This window comes from Oncorhynchus masou, chromosome 6 (genome assembly GCF_036934945.1).
Source record: "Oncorhynchus masou masou isolate Uvic2021 chromosome 6, UVic_Omas_1.1, whole genome shotgun sequence".
Taxonomy (NCBI): domain Eukaryota; kingdom Metazoa; phylum Chordata; class Actinopteri; order Salmoniformes; family Salmonidae; genus Oncorhynchus; species Oncorhynchus masou.
In genome coordinates, this window is record NC_088217.1 from 82,964,113 (window position 1) to 82,976,296 (window position 12,184).

Sequence of the window (12,184 nt, forward strand, 5' to 3'; positions counted from 1 at the left end):
AGAATAGCAGCATGCAGTAAATGGCTCAGTTGAATAGAATAAACATCGTAGCATAAGTATAATAGAGGAAGGCACACTTTATAGTCCAATATTTACACGTGTTTTGGGGAAGGGGGGATTGGGGGCAAGTGTTAATACAATGTTGATACGGTGTAAGAACAGTGCCACTACACGGGTAAAAGACTAAGGTGTTGCGCTATTTTCTTCGTGTGCCAAATCTTAATGAACACAACTGTCCAGGCGGTGGCAGTAATGCACCATCACAGATGGTTTGCACCATTACGGGCTCGCTTGAACCTGGTGTTGGGTTGCGACCGGTTTTCCATTGCAAGGCGTCCATCTGTCTCGAAGTGCCAACCCGCATTACCACTACCATGCGCTTGATGTTGGTCCAGTGTCATCTCAGTGTTTTAGGGAGCACCAGCTGATATAAAAGGAATATTCCATTTTGACAGCGCTCACACATGTAGGCCTACATGTAACCAGGGCTAAATACACGGAGAGCCTACAGGTCATTGTTCCTTCATTAGGTGTTGAATGGAAATAATCAACAAGCGTCTGACACAAACAATTAGGAAAATGACGCACGAATCTTAATGCGTAGGCCAATACAAATGCGCTGACAAATAAGATACACAGCCTCGCCTTAGTATGTAAAAGCAACACACCCCATTACCCCACCGTTTTTCTGGCGTGATTTATAAAGCCCATAGGCCTAAACCTACAGTACCTGAGGGGAAACAGCTTTAATGGAACTTGAGCAAGCGACCACAGGCCTGTGTGTCGAGCGCACTGACTGTGCCATATAGTTCCAGACCTGTAGCCTATGTGCCATAAAAGGTCCAGAGGGCATGTTCACCAGAAATCGACAAATACACTCACTGTCAATAGCAAGTTTGGCTTTGATGCTGAATATTGCTGACAAGGGCTTTGCCAACTTTGTTTCCTCGCCCCTTTTTTCAACACACCCCCTTCGCGGATCGCGCCAATCTCATCATCTGTGTGTACATTCTCAGAATAAATTAAACATGTCCAATCTCCAGGTACTTCATTATAGTCAACAATTTAATCTAATAGCATTTGACAGGTTTGGATCTAACTTTATAGGCCAACTAATTGCAATGTTGCCTCATATTCGGTTGAAAGTAATTGTTAGTTAGGCCTATGTGGCGGTAGAAAAAACGGTTTTATAGAAATCCCTTTAGAAAGGAACCGTTATCTATTCAACAACCGTTTCACCACTGCGTATCGATCGCATGTAATGCCTTTACTGTGTGTGCATTCATCGTGCTCATGTGAAATCCACCGCGGTGCAGAGCGCAATGAAGCGGCATAACCCCACGGGTTAGTTCCCATGGGACTGTCGGGGGAGAGTTGTCTGTCATTAATACGCGGACCCGGTTTGAGCTATTATGATGCTTCCTTTTGCACAGTTTTAAACGAAATTGGTAGTTTTTCTCATGATACAGCGCCAAGTATTGTATATCTCTCTAGTCTGTTTCCATTATATTCCATTCTATTCTATTCCTTAGATTTAGGATTGATTTGGGGTCAGGTGATCCTAGATCTGTGGTTATAGACCTGGGCAATAGATTATGCTATATGTCTAAATACATGTTTTGCTGTCAGTGTTGGGTATGGTATATTGTCCAGTCTATGTCCCAATGATTCCGGGGATAGATAATATTATAACATTTTCTATCCCAATTATACTGTATCATTTGTATACTTCTACTTTGAAGAAAGCAACAAACAGAAGACTTCATTCTCGAATTTATCCTACACACTTAGAAAAAAAAAGGTTCTGGATTGAACCAAAAAGGGTTATATTTCTTGTTTCATATAAGGCACTCCTAAAGGTTCTATATAAAACCCCTTTGTAGGGTTCTTCTTCCTGAACCAAAATTGGGTAATATAGAACCATTGGGTTTCATATACTGTTCTATATGGAACCAATTTCGGGTTCTATATAGAACCATAAGAGGTGCCATATATGAAGCAAGCATAGAGCCCTTTTTGGTTCTATCCAGAACTTTTTTTCTAAGAGTGGAGGGTCAATTCGAGAATGAAGTCTTCTGTTTGTTGCTTTCTTCAAAGTAGAAGTATACAAATGATACAATATAATTGGGTTAGAAAATGTTATAATATTATATATACCTGGAATGGGACATAGACTTGACAATATGCCATACCCAACACTGAGCAAAAAAATACATGTAGGCATATAGCATAATCTATTGCCCAGGAAGAAAAAAAACAAATATACACAGTAACCTATTTACCTTCAATATCTCGCTCGCTCGCTGGCGGTCTCCTTCGCTCTCCCTCCTCCCTCCCTTTGTTTTCGCTGTAGAGAGCGCTGGTGGAGCGAAGCGTGCTGGAGGTTTATGGTAATTGCGGTTCCCCGATTGGCCTTCTGGGTAGAGTCTGTGACTGGAACCGAGGCGCAGGCACTCATTCTCCGCTGTACGTCTGGAGGCGGTAGTTGTGAGTGCTCTGAATGGTGCCATACGGAAGAAAACGGAACAGTAAAACTAGGACGAAATAAAAACTAATGGGAACATTGACAGAAACACCCTAGCCTCTCACTGAAGACAATGGGCACTGTTAGCATTCTTTATTTGTTGAAAACGGAAATTCTCGCCATATTTTTGAGGTGGCGTGTGTGCTGTATGGCGAGCTCAACATGGCGCTGCAATGCATAACCAGACTGAATTAGTTTATTGTTTATTGAGACTTACGACCGTTGTTGCCACCTGTGCTCCTTGAAACATTCACGACAACGATTCACTTGGTGTATTTTTACTAATGGATATATTTACTGGGAGCACTGCGACTCCGTGGATCTGTTCGTTCATTGTCGCCGACTCGTCATTCCCGGATTTTTACCAACTGGAAATGTATAAAGACTAAGGATGTTTTCGTAGTCTAATCTTACCTACATGTCATTTAACAAGCACAACATTGTCACCCCTATTTGCTGTAAAGTTAAATTACAAAAGTGATATTAACCCCCGACGGACGAACACTCGTTGGGTCGTTTTGACTGACTCGTGGAGCCTAGAGAACACGGCCAAAAAAGTTCCAACTCGACATTTTGCGTTTTGGCCAAGGACAATATAATTTAGAGAAATTATTCTGGAATTTCTATCAGGTAGGCTAAGATCATTTTTGTGAACGTTTGTGCCTTTGTTTTCCTTTCCATGTTTAGTTTGCTTTTCTGTCTTGCTCCAGTCTGAAGACTCGATCTTGTTCGGCGTCGCTCGGACTATATGGAGACTTGGCCATCTGATAAGGGCTTCTACAAAGAACTGCGTATTTAAGTGGAATATTTAGTTGCTTGTCAATGTTTTGGTGTACTGAGAGATATGTGTTAACCTAGTAGAATTCATGTTTCACATAGGCTTTGTATAAACCTAGTCTAGCCCTACACCCGTTTCTATAGAAAGATTGTAGCCTATTGATGGTATGATATTGGATGGTTTGGTAACGGAAATGTATTCATTAGTGTTGATTAAGCCTACATGGTTTATCGTTCATCCAAACTCTTAGTACGTCATAATGAGAGATCCAACGTTGTCACGGGACTTTCCAGTTAACCTTTTTTTCAGTCAGTCAGCTAAATGTAAAGGAAAATGTCAACAACAAAAAAATAGCGTGTAGCTCGTGTGTGATTTCGATGTAGGCTAATCTAATTCTCATGTTTCAAATTAATGGCCTGGCATAAACACTTTCATTGAGTCTCTGTGGGAATCGGCCTATAGGCGTTTTCTATATATAAAAATAAAGATTCCGTCTTAATTTAGTGCCTCGCCCATTTTTGACACCATCCCATATACATTGTGGAACGACATTGCAGATAAACGCTTGTGGAGGTCATCTGTGTAATTTCACTGCGCATTTCAGCGAGTGGATGATGATGTGGTGGGCTGTATGGTTTTCCATTCATGAACGACTTCATGGATAGAATGCGGCAATCAGGCTTTAAATGAATTGTTATAACGGGCTCGGTGATTGAGACAGACGGGTATAGGTGTCCTGCAGGATAATGTAAACGTGTATAAGGTTTCTGTCCCACATTGGATGATGCAAGGTATGTAATCTTGTACACTATATAATCTTGTCAAGTTGGCAACTTGACGTGTTCTGTCGCCTTAATTGAAACGAGTCCGAACTGAAGTCCTCGCCCCGGGGACGGGAAATGACTCTGGTCACAGGCTGCGCTACGGAATTCGACTCGTTCCATATACAGTACTAGACACAAGCAAGCGCAGACGCAGCAACGGAGTGCAGTGTTTTTGGACTCATTAACGCCTCAATTTGTGTTTTTAAACTTTTACTCCAAGAACAGAGCGAACAGGGGCGGCAGGGTAGCCTAGTGGATAGAGCGTTGGACTAGTAACCGGAAGGTTGCAAGTTAAATTCCCCGACCTGACAAGGTACAAATCTATCGTTCTGCCCCTGAACAGGCAGTTAACCCACTGTTCCTAGGCCGTCATTGAAAATAAGATTTTGTTCTTAACTGACTTGCCTAGTAAAATAAAAATAAAAAAACACAGTGGAGAAGCAACTTACAGCGCTTTAGGCTCATAGGAAAAGAATACAGGCCTAGGCTGTTTATTTCACTAAAGTTATCTGGAATTTGTTTCATGTTTCCTACTTTGCTACCATAAATTAATCCCGAATACTTGGTAGCCTAACGGAAGGCTGAATGTGGCATTAATGCCGAGGGGTTAGTTTAGTAGGCCCATTGTCACAGAGATTATTCACAAAATATTGTCCTTTTATAGGCCTACTGAAGTACCAATTTCAAACTGATTGCATTTCAAGACTAGGAATGTTTATTGTTTATATTTCAATTTAACCAACTTGGTATGGGGCTATGAGAGCGCAATTTACCCGCATTGCATTTGCATTTGGCATAAATGAAGGCTATCATGCTGTTGACAACTATCCAGGCATATTTCATATGACAGTCGAATCTAATGAATGCTGTCACATACGAACAATTAGGCCTACAACTTGGATACGTCTTGAAAGACATCCATTACAACAGTTACGCAAGTACCTGTAGACCCGTTATGTTCAAATAACAGATTTCAGGACACAAGGACGGATTAAACAGCTTGACTAACCAATTGGTATTGTCAAAATCATACTTTTAAAATGATTTATCTGAGAAGAGTACTCCCTACTCGCATTCTGCATGTATTTGGTGAAGGCCTACGCCCCCCATTCTGTCAACCCGGGTTGTTTATTCTTAGCGCAGCCATCTCGGTCTGCTGGAGCCTTTGTGCACTCAACGCAGGCAGACAGACGAGTCGTGTCCAGAGAGACGGTGGTTTTGAGGATATTTTTTCCTTCAGCCACCAGCTTGAAATGTGATATGGAAATAGTAAGTCGTTGGCCAACCGCCGAGAACATTCGGTGTCAGATAAACATTTATTTAGGCTTTTTCTTTTGAACAATGGGAAGAGTAATAAGGCATCAACGATAAGCGTGATTGACTCACAGTTGTCAAGCTTTTTCTGCTGTCACAATATTAGCTGGTTCATGTAGGCCTAAATGAGGCCTTTCTCTGACAGTAGGCCTATAGGCTACTTTTAACATATGCCGAATTTATTAATAGGATATAGGTCCGCTATTTTCCCGAGTTTGACACAATCACTGTGAAGGAAAATAAACCCACGGCACTGCAGTGAGCTGTAGAGAGAGAATTGCTTAGTTGACTCCCGCTGGAGATGTCACAGTTTGATTGAAGCTTTTCCTCTACAAGGTGAGTCTCCCCTGGGACTGCGGTCCGGAAACAGGAGAGCTCTTCTCTCCGCTTCAGAGCGCCTTTGTGCCGCAGCAGGAGCTCTGTGTGCACGGTTCTCTGCGCTCTCTCGTAAAAGGACGCCTCCTGACGCCCACACATTGTTTTCTTTACGCGACGTTCTCACCAGCAGCCAGAATGCACCAAAGTAGAAAGGATAACAGCCCCGAGGTACCTTGCACTAGGGGAACATATTTTATTTAAATGGAACCCGGGGCCCGTCGAATTGGAGCAGCCACGTTTTAGGTCATTTGAGGGACACCTTCGTGGTGTTTGGCTGGCTATTTCTGCTTGCCACCCATTGATTTTGTGAATTTGTCACGCCGTGCTTTGAATGACACGTCTGTGATTCTGTAATATAAACGGTGCAATTAGACGGCATGTCGTACAGGTCGCATGATATCTGTTGGGTGCTCGTCTTATACTAGGCCTATAACCTACACATATCCTAGGTCGTTGGATAATGTCTAGCCTACATGTCTACGTTATTGATTCATTTGTTTGGCGAATCCACATTGTAAAACCACCACCATGCCCGCCGCCAGGGGTGTTGCCTTGTTTCCTAAATCCTGACACTGTCATTGTCAAAACGTGTCTGTGTAGGCTGATCCCCTGATGCAATAAAACACAATACAAACTGTAAAATTAAGTAAAACCCTTTGAACTACTTTTTGGGTAGGCTTAGGGCCGTATTATTTTGGATTGGTTTTATGCACCAACAAACTAAGCCGTAAACCTCCAGAAGGAGTGAGGGAGAGCGCAATGGTTTGGTTTCACATTGAATTGCCTACAGGAAACGAAATAACACGACCATTAAATTATTGCGCATAAGGGGACTTGTTTTTCTGACCAGCAAGGTTTTATCCGTTCGAATAATGGCGCGCCCAACGCATCCATGGTTGTAATCTGAAGTCTGGACACGCTCGTTTCCCTGAAAATGATTAATCAATCGGAATACAACTAATCCATTTTATTTAGTAATTTTATTAATGAATTCAATTCTGTTAATGATTATGTTAATAAATATTATATTATATTGCCATAATGCAGTATGCCTAGACAATCACACAAATATGTGCATTGGCCAATGTCACAAATATAAATGTTATATTGAAATGTAAATGAATGTAGACAGAGGGACAAATTACAGATTAATGACGAATTGCCTGTCTCACATTGCGGTGAGTGAGTGGAACAATTCCCTTGGCTGCGAACCTCTTCGCGAAAGAACATTGCACGAGAGACCTCTGTTCTGTGTGACGAAGGGGGGAAGTTGTTTCGTAACAGGCTTATCAAATATCTGCGGTTAAGGAGCACAGGCAGGCTGCTGCTGGGGCGAGTCGCACGAAACAAAACCAGACTACAGGCTGCTTTGTCTGGGGCGCTGCTACGGCATCCAAGCGTCATGAGAGTTGGAGCCAAAATAGAGATAGGGGGGAGGGACTCCAAATGTGAAAGATAAAGGGAAGCAAGGCCAAAACAACAAATGGCTCAGCTGGCACTTTGCATTTTAACTGGATTAAATAAGAAAAACATGAGTTCATTTCTGGCCATTTGTGTCAGACCAATAATAGGGCCCGCTTCATTTTCTGTAAAAAAAGCTCAAGAGGTATGGTTAGATATGGTTAGATATGCACTATATATATATAGTGCATATCTAACCATACCTCTTGAGCTTTTTTATATATACAGTGCCCATCAAAAGTACTCATTCAAGGGTTTTTCTTAATTTGTACTGTTTTCTACATTGTAGAATAAATGTGAAGACACCAACACTATGAAATAACACATATGGAATAATGTAGTAACCAAAAAAGTGTTGAACAAATCAAAATATATTTTGTTTTTGAGATTCTTCAAAGTACCCACCCTTTGCCTTGATGACTGCTTTGCACAATCTTGGCATTCTCTCAACCAGCTTCACCTGGAATGCTTTTTCTTTTCAACAGTCTTGAAGGAGTTCCCACATATGCTGAGCTGTTGGCTTCTTTTCCTTCACTCTGCAGTCCAACTCATCCCAAATCATCTCAATTGTGTTGAGGTTGGGTGATTGTGGAGGCGAGGCCATCTGATGCAGCACTCCATCACTCTCCTTCTTGGTCAAATAGCCATTACACAGCCTGGAGGTGTGTGGGGTCATTGTCTTGCCCCACTAAGCACAAACCTGATGGGATGGCGTATCGCTGCAGAATGCTGTAGTAGACATGCTGGTTAAGTTTGCCTTGAATTCTAAATAAATCAATGACAGTGTCACCAGCAAAGCATCCCCACACCAACACACCTCCTCCTCCATGCTTCACGGTGGGAACTACAAATGCAGAGATCATCCGTTCACCTACTCTGTGTCTCACAAAGACATGGCGGTTGCAACCAAAAATCTCAAATTTGGACTCCAGACCAAAGAACAGATTTCCACCGGTCTAATGTCCATTGCTCATGTTTCTTGGCCCAAGCAAATCTCTTCTTCTTACTGGTGTCCTTTAGTTGTGGTTTCTTTGCAGAAATGTGATCATGAAGTCCTGGTTCACGCAATCTCCTCTGAACAGTTGATGTTGAGATGTCTGTTACTCGAACTCTGTGAAGCATTTTTTTGGGGTGGCAATTTCAGAGGCTGGTAACTCTAATGAACTTATCCTCTGCAGCAGAGGTAACTCTGCGTCTTCCTTTCCTTTAGCGTTCCTCATGAGTGCCAGTTACATCATAATACTTGATGGTTTTTGCGACTGCACTTGAAGAAACTTTCTACGTTCTTGACAGTTTCCGCATTGACTGACCTTCATGCCTTAATAAAGTAACGATGGACTGTCATTTCTCTTTGCTTATTTGAGCTGTAATATGGACTTGCTCTTTTACCAAATAGGGCTATCTTCTGTGTACCACCCCTACCTTGTCACAACACCACTAATTGGTTCCAATGCATTAAGAAGGAAATAAATTCCACAAATTAACTTTTAATAAGGCATACCTGTTAATTGAAATGCATTCCAGGTGACTACCTCGTGAAGCTGGTTGAGAGAATGCAAAGCTGTCGTCAAGACAGATTGGCTACTTAGAAAGAATCTAAAATCTAAAATATATTTTGATTTGTTTAACCATTTTTTTGTTTACTACATGATTCCATGTGTGTTATTTCATAGTTTTGATATCTTCACTATTATTCTACAATGTAGAAAATAGTAAAAAATAAAGAAAGCCTTGAATGAGTAGGTGTCCAAACTTTTGACCGTTAGTGTGTGTGTATAAAAAAATAAAAAACACACATATATATATATATATGATTCATTCTAGGTGTTTGAAAAATGTAGAATTAACCAATTTACAGACACGGGCTAGTCCCCCTCTGGACCACCCCCCCAGCCATCCTCATGTACTTTGTTCCCCCTCAGATTTTTGGTGTACATGACACCCCTGGTCTGACGAATAGGTTTTCTCCGTAGCCTATGGAAAGCAGTTCTGTGAATCAGAACAATAAACAATAAAACCCTGTTTTCGCTCTAGAAATAAGCAAGTCTCCTTCTGCCTATTCAACAGCACATGCCGTTGATAGAGAGTGGAGTTTGTTTATCCTGGGCAAGGGGAGGGGTGTACGAAATGGGTTTATCTCTCCACTCCCTCCCGCCCTCTCCTCCTCCCTGTCGGCTGACTGAATGCTAGGGTCATGGAGGGTGTGGAGAATGAATGTGGAGAACGTGACTGAACTGTTGTTCCACTCTCTATAGACTCCTCCTTGAGCAGAACTGGAAATGATTTAATGGTTGCAGTGAATGTGATGTCTATAGGGAATAGGTGAGGGATTTGGTTGTAGGAGTGAAGTGAGACCATTGGAATTGGCCAGGCATGGTCCTACATTGTGTGTGATCTGAGGTCCAGAGTGTATCAATTTGATGAATGTGCTAATGGCTAATAGGACTGTTATTACACTACATTATAATGTATTTTGTTCAAAAGACAGGTATTCGTATTCTATGTTCCTATGTAGCTCAGTAGGTCCAGCATGGTCCTGTGTAGTTCAGTTGGTCCAGCATGGTCCTGTGTAGTTCAGTTGGTCCAGCACGGTCCTGTGTAGTTCAGTGTGTCCAGCACGGTCCTGTGTAGTTCAGTTGATCCAGCATGGTCCTCTGTAGCTCAGTCGGTCCAGCATGGTCCTCTGTAGCTCAGTCGGTCCAGCATGGTCCTCTGTAGCTCAGTCGGTCCAGCATGGTCCTCTGTAGCTCAGTCGGTCCAGCATGGTCCTCTGTAGCTCAGTGTGTCCAGCACGGTCCTGTGTAGTTCAGTTGATCCAGCATGGTCCTCTGTAGCTCAGTTGGTCCAGCATGGTCATCTGTAGCTCAGTCGGTCCAGCATGGTCCTCTGTAGCTCAGTCGGTCCAGCATGGTCCTCTGTAGCTCAGTCGGTCCAGCATGGTCCTCTGTAGCTCAGTCGGTCCAGCATGGTCCTCTGTAGCTCAGTCGGTCCAGCATGGTCCTCTGTAGCTCAGTGTGTCCAGCACGGTCCTGTGTAGTTCAGTCGGTCCAGCACGGTCCTCTGTAGCTCAGTCGGTCCAGCATGGTCCTCTGTAGCTCAGTCGGTCCAGCATGGTCCTCTGTAGCTCAGTCGGTCCAGCTTGGTCCTCTGTAGCTCAGTCGGTCCAGCATGGTCCTCTGTAGCTCAGTCGGTCCAGCATGGTCCTCTGTAGCTCAGTCGGTCCAGCATGGTCCTCTGTGGCTCAGTTGGTCCAGCATGGTCCTCTGTAGCTCAGTCGGTCCAGCATGGTCCTCTGTAGCTCAGTCGGTCCAGCATGGTCCTCTGTAGCTCAGTCGGTCCAGCATGGTCCTCTGTGGCTCAGTTGGTCGACCATGGTTCTCTGTAGCTCAGTTGGGAGTCCCATTGGACGGCTCACAATTGGCCCAGCATTGTCCGGGGTAGGCCGTCACTGTAAATAAGAATTTGTTCTTAATCGACTTGCCTAGTTAAATAAAGGTTAAATACATTTTTTTTTAAGTCGCTTTGAATGAAAGCATCTGCTAAATGGCATTCATATATAGTGCTACTGACTGGTACTCTGTGTGTGTATTGCTACTAACTGGTACTCTGTGTGTGTATTGCTACTGACTGGTACTCTGTGTGTGTATTGCTACTGACTGGTACTCTGTGTGTGTATTGCTACTGACTGGTACTCTGTGTGTGTATTGCTACTGACTGGTACTCTGTGTGTGTATTGCTACTGACTGGTACTCTGTGTGTGTATTGCTACTGACTGGTATTCTGTGTGTGTATTGCTGTTGACTGGTACTCTGTGTGTGTATTGCTACTGACTGGTACTCTGTGTGTGTATTGCTACTGACTGGTACTCTGTGTGTGTATTGCTACTGACTGGTACTCTGTGTGTGTATTGCTACTGACTGGTACTCTGTGTGTGTATTGCTACTGACTGGTACTCTGTGTGTGTATTGCTGTTGACTGGTACTCTGTGTGTGTATTGCTACTGACTGGTACTCTGTGTGTGTATTGCTACTGACTGGTACTCTGTGTGTGTATTGCTGCTGACTGGTACTCTGTGTGTGTATTGCTGTTGACTGGTACTCTGTGTGTGTATTGCTGTTGACTGGTACTCTGTGTGTGTATTGCTGTTGACTGGTACTCTGTGTGTGTATTGCTGTTGACTGGTACTCTGTGTGTGTATTGCTACTGACTGGTACTCTGTGTGTGTATTGCTGTTGACTGGTACTCTGTGTGTGTATTGCTGTTGACTGGTACTCTGTGTGTGTATTGCTGTTGACTGGTACTCTGTGTGTGTTTTGCTACTGACTGGTACTCTGTGTGTGTATTGCTACTGACTGGTACTCTGTGTGTGTTTTGCTACTGACTGGTACTCTGTGTGTGTATTGCTGTTGACTGGTACTCTGTGTGTGTATTGCTGTTGACTGGTACTCTGTGTGTGTATTGCTACTGACTGGTACTCTGTGTGTGTATTGCTGTTGACTGGTACTCTGTGTGTGTATTGCTGTTGACTGGTACTCTGTGTGTGTTTTGCTACTGACTGGTACTCTGTGTGTGTATTGCTACTGACTGGTACTCTGTGTGTGTATTGCTGTTGACTGGTACTCTGTGTGTGTTTTGCTACTGACTGGTACTCTGTGTGTGTATTGCTGTTGACTGGTACTCTGTGTGTGTATTGCTGTTGACTGGTGCTCTGTGTGTGTTTTGCTACTGACTGGTACTCTGTGTGTGTTTTGCTACTGACTGGTACTCTGTGTGTGTATTGCTGTTGACTGGTACTCTGTGTGTGTTTTGCTGTTGACTGGTACTCTGTGTGTGTTTTGCTACTGACTGGTACTCTGTGTGTGTATTGCTACTGACTGGTACTCTGTGTGTGTATTGCTGTTGACT

General features: G+C 43.2%; 1 protein-coding gene across 4 annotated transcripts in view; it reads left to right on the forward strand.

Annotated features, from left to right (window-relative positions):
- Positions 1 to 2,453: 2,453 nt before the first annotated feature.
- The window catches only part of LOC135542804 (BCL-6 corepressor-like), a 126,983-nt gene continuing 117,252 nt past the window's right edge, over positions 2,454 to 12,184 (forward strand). For all 4 annotated transcript variants that reach the window (XR_010456136.1, XM_064970023.1, XM_064970024.1 and 1 more), the window contains exon 1: positions 2,454 to 3,154. The gene's annotated coding sequence lies outside the window, so the exon portion shown is untranslated. The remainder of the gene's footprint in view (positions 3,155 to 12,184) is intronic.